We start from the raw sequence: 4967 nt of genomic DNA on the forward strand, positions 1-4967 counted from the left end.
ATATATATGTATAAACTAGTATGTTGTGGTTTATATATAGGTGTTCTGCCAATGCCTCATGCACTTTTAGGTGGGGTGCTTGGGAGGTGATTGGTTTATTGGGGCATGACATATAATAATATCTCTCTCTCTTCCCTTGATCTTTATGTGTTTCCTTCCACCATGTCATAATTCAATTACCTGTGCCAAACAGGCATGCAATCCAGTCAGTCAACCATAGACTGAAACCTCTACAAACTATGAGTCAAAACAAACTTCTCTACCTTTAATCTGAGGGGCTCAGGGTTTTTGTCCCAGTAATAAGAAAGTAACTAAGACAGACTTTGGTTCCAGAAGTTGGGTTGTTTCTATGACACTTCTTGATCATGTAGCTCAGAAGCCTTCAGAAATAGTTTGTGGGAAGAGTTTGGAAAGGTTTAGAGATGCTGCTTGGAGAAGGAACCCTAGAACGATGTGAGCCAAGCTTGATGGGAAATTCTTATTGGAGAGCAAAAGACAAGAATGTTAACAGGGAAGACCAGGATCAAGAGGTTTCTGCTGAGAAGAATTCTATTGGCAGTTAGACTCCAGGCCATGTATGTTATGTTCTGGAAGAAAATGTGTTTACATTTTTGCTCATTTCTAGAGACTTTGCAGGTGACTGAGATTAACAAAAGTAGACTAATTAACTTGGTAGAGGAAATTTCACAGATTCAGGTGAGCCATGAGTACTGTTGGAGGCTTTTAGCCATCTTCACTTTGAGAATTAATAACAAAACTTACAGCAGAATGACTCTTAAAAGTTTTGAGATTGGCCAGAAAAGAAATTCCAGGACAGTTGGGGCCTGCAAAAATGGAAAAGAGGATAATTCAGCTTCTATAAAGATTGACATTAAAAAGAATCAAAGTAACATAGAATAGTATAGTAGGAAAAAAATGCCTTAAGGGAAGTATGAAGAAAAATGGGCCCATGCTTTGCAGGAACAAAATTGCAAAGGCAAATCTTTGCTTTAAGAAGAGGACTCCAGGATATTATTTTGCAGAAGGCCCCCTAGGGAAGTGGTTCCCATAGACACAGTTCAACCTCTTCAGCCGTCCTGGGGCTCTGGGGCCTCTGCAACAACCAGCAAGGTGTAAAAGGATGAAGACTACTTCACCAGCATAGCTCTATCTGGTGACAGATCTTGCCATCATCCACATGGAGCTTGTTTTATGCACATAAACAATGCAAGTCTTGGAGTTGGGAGCTTCTACACAGATTTCAGAAGACCTGAGAAGCCAGGCAGTATGTCCTTGAAAGGGCAGTTAGTGAAACTGAGTGTCAAGTCTAAAGTGTACTGGAGATCCCAGGAAGTTGGCAAAGCTAAGAACATAGAACATCTGAGGAAAGCCACAAGCAATTAGCCAGGGCTGTCCAATAAAAAGCCATCCTGTCTACAAATGCCAACAGTGCCATAAGGGTAAAGCTAATCAAGTCATTATCTCACCACAATTTGTCCAAGGTGCTGGACTTGGTCATAGGACTTAATGTTTGCATTGTCGAATATCAGTCTTGGCTTGGCCACATTGTTTTCTAACCCCTATTCCTCCTTTTTAGAATAAGGATGTTTACCCAGTGCCTTTGTATGTCAGTTTTACAGGGGCTCACATAAGGGTTTGCCTTAAATCACAGAGGAGACTTTGGACTTTTAAACAATGCTGAAACTGTTAGGCTTTTGACAATACTTAGAGATGGAGTAAATGCATTTTGCATATAGGTACACAAGAGTCTTTTAAAAGTCTGGGGTGGAGTATTATATCCAAATGTCTACTGAGTGCCTCATGCTCTCATTGGTGGGGCTTTTGGGACATGACTGTGCTGCATCAAACGATGGTTCTGGGAAGCAAAGAGTCTCCCCATGAAGAGACCCTCCACTCTCCTGGTTCTGTCTCTCACCCTGGGAATAATGCAAGAGATGAGGCAAGGCTGACAAACTGAAGATACTTCTATTACAGAATCAGGAACTTAGCACAAGTAATATGAAGCAAGAGTTATTTAAAATGCTACAACAGTGGGAGTTACCAAATAGCAAACTGTATGTCAGGGAGAAGCTCAGAGGTGAGCTTTTCAGCCTGGTGTCTTTGCCTTGTTCATACTTATATGGGGAAGCTAACTTCTAAAAATAACTGTTTCACTGATTCATATAAGCATAAACAAATCAGAGTCTTAGCCTTTGTTTCTGGGGTGATCCAAGGTTCACAAGATCTATGGGTGCTCAGCAAAAATATGCCAAGGTCCCAGAAGGGCAGCCTCCTCCAGTATATTATATCAGGAGTAAGCACATGGTTCTTTCCATTATGCTAGCCACCCAGGTCATGCCCTATGTCCAATCTTCTCTAAATGATCCTACCATTTTATCACAGAGTGTAGCCATGAAGGTAGATCTCCCTCTATTTCCCTTGATCTCTGTCTTTCTACTTCTTGCTGCTATGCCATGACACATTTCTCCTCGGCCCTGTCCCTGCCTTGCCGCACTGTGTTGGAACTCTAGATGCCTATGGACTGGAACCTCTGCCTAAGGACTGAAACCTCTATCAACTATGAGCTAAAATAAATGTTTCTTCATTTAAGTTATTGGTGTCAGGTATTGTATCTCAGTGACAAAGAACTAACTAAGACAACTTTTAACTGCCACACATGAATACCCACCATCAACACATTGCATATTGTATCTGACTTTCCAAATATTATGTTGCTCTTTAAAAAAAATCATCATAACATACAGTCCGTTTCACAGTTTATATCATGTGACACATAGTAAACTTCCCATGTTATTAAACATTCTATAAATTTTAAATGAATATATAGATTTTCTAATGTAAGCGTCGCCATAATTTGTTTAAACTCTCCATGAGGGCCACTTAATCTTCCTTTATTCTCTATTATAAACAATGCTGTGTATAATATCTTTTTTTTAAATTTTTTTTTTATTTATTTGAGAGAGAGAGAGAGAGAGAGAGAGAGAGAGAGGTGTGTGTGGCCAGCTCAGCCCACCAGGGGGCGGGGCTGGCTGGCATGTGGTGCTGGGGGATTGAACCGGGGTCCCTGATGCTTTGCTAAGCTTGTTCCAAGTAGGTGCTTTAGACCACTGAGCCATCTCACCAGCCCCTGTATAATATCTTTTAATTAATTTTATTTTAAAAAGATTAAAAAATAAGAAAATATATTAAAAATGATACAGAATTTCAAAGCAAGACAGGAAATCAACAATGGTTATTATATTGCACATTGTTATCTTCAAAGTAGTTTAGATTACACAATATAAGCATGTAAAGTTGGTCAAAAACTAGGTGTTCACTATTCCTTACAATAAACCAATAGAAGTTAGTAGTATAATTATTTTAGCTAGGTTGTGGGGCTCCGGGAGGGCAGAGCTAGGCTGGCCCGCGAGGAGATGGTGGGGCTCTCGGTGCCCGCCGAGGTCACCGCGATCCTGCTGGATATCGAAGGGACCACGACGCCGATTGCTTTCATGAAGGACATTTTATTTCCTTACATCAAAGAAAATGTGCAGGAATATCTGCAGACACACTGGGAAGAAGAGGAGTGTCGGCAGGACGTGAGCCTTCTGAGGAAGCAGGCTGAGGAAGATGCCCACCTGGACGGTGCTGTTCCGATCCCCACGGCATTTGGGGATGGGGTGGATGACCTCCAGCAGACGATCCAGGCTGTGGTAGAGAATGTGCGCTGGCAGATGTCTCTGGACAGGAAGACCACAGCACTCAAACAGCTGCAGGGCCACATATGGAGGGCAGCGTTCACAGCTGGATACGTGAAAGGAGAGTTCTTCGCAGATGTAGTGCCTGCAGTCAGGAAGTGGAAAGCAGCTGGAATGAAGGTGTATGTCTATTCCTCAGGGAGCATAGAGGCCCAGAAACTTTTATTTGGGCATTCTACAGAGGGAGATATTCTTGAGCTTTTTGATGATCACCTTGACACCAAGATTGGACACAAAGTGGAGAGTGAGAGCTACCAAAAGATTGCAGATAGCATTGGGTGCTCAACGAAAAACATCTTGTTTCTGACAGATATTATTTTAGAGGCCAGTGCTGCCCTCCAAGTGGATGTGCACGTAGCGGTGGTGGTGAGGCCTGGCAACGCAGGGCTGACAGACGATGAGAAGAGGTACTACCGGCTCATCAGCTCCTTCAGTGAGCTCCGCCTGCCCTCTGCCACATAGACAGGGTTTCTGAGGACCCTCAGCTGCCTTTATTCTAATGTAAAGATGTACCTGTGTGTGCGCTCTAGTTAATTTCCATGGGCACATAGTGAAGAAAAAGTTCTCAGTTCATTGAAAATGAAACTTATTTAAAGATGCTTTATGTGAAGACCTTGCTTGAGACCGTATGTATCCCTTACTGAAAGCAAAACATAGTTGATAGAAGAAACTGCCAAGCTACAGATCACACATGTTAGTGTTACTGCATCATTACCACAAAAAGAAAGCCAGTTTTGAGATATTCAGAAGTCTTTTTTTAAAAACTGCAAATAATGTCAGAGAAATTCCCAATAATAATTCATTCTCCCTGTGTATGTGAGTTACAAGATTATAATAGCTGCCTCCCTGTGTACAAATGGAAAAGTTGACCTGTTTCCCTTCAAGTGGTTTCCCTTCATTTCACCCCAGAAAGAATGGCTATCATCAAGAAATCAACCAATAATACACACTGATAAGGCTGTGGGGAAAAAGGCACCCTTCTCCATTGTTGGTGGGAGCGCAGGCTGGTATAGCCACTATGGAAATCAGTATGGCGATTCTTCAAATAACTAGTATTGGGGGTCCCATTCAACCCAGCTATTCCTCTTCTCGGTATTGTCTAAGAAGAACTGAAAACTTCATACCACAGTGGTTTATGTGTATCCATGGTTATAGTAGCACAATTTGGCATACCTAAATCTTAGAAATAATACAGATTCCCATTAACTGAGGAATAGATAACAATGATGT

General features: G+C 41.8%; 1 pseudogene; it reads left to right on the forward strand.

The window, feature by feature from the left end:
* The first annotated feature begins 3373 nt into the window (after positions 1–3373).
* Positions 3374–4619, forward strand: LOC101569972 (annotated as a pseudogene).
* The last annotated feature ends 348 nt before the right edge of the window (positions 4620–4967 follow it).

Source organism: Octodon degus, unplaced genomic scaffold, assembly GCF_000260255.1.
Source record: "Octodon degus isolate 3935 unplaced genomic scaffold, OctDeg1.0 scaffold00231, whole genome shotgun sequence".
In the NCBI taxonomy this organism is placed as follows: Eukaryota; Metazoa; Chordata; class Mammalia; order Rodentia; family Octodontidae; genus Octodon; species Octodon degus.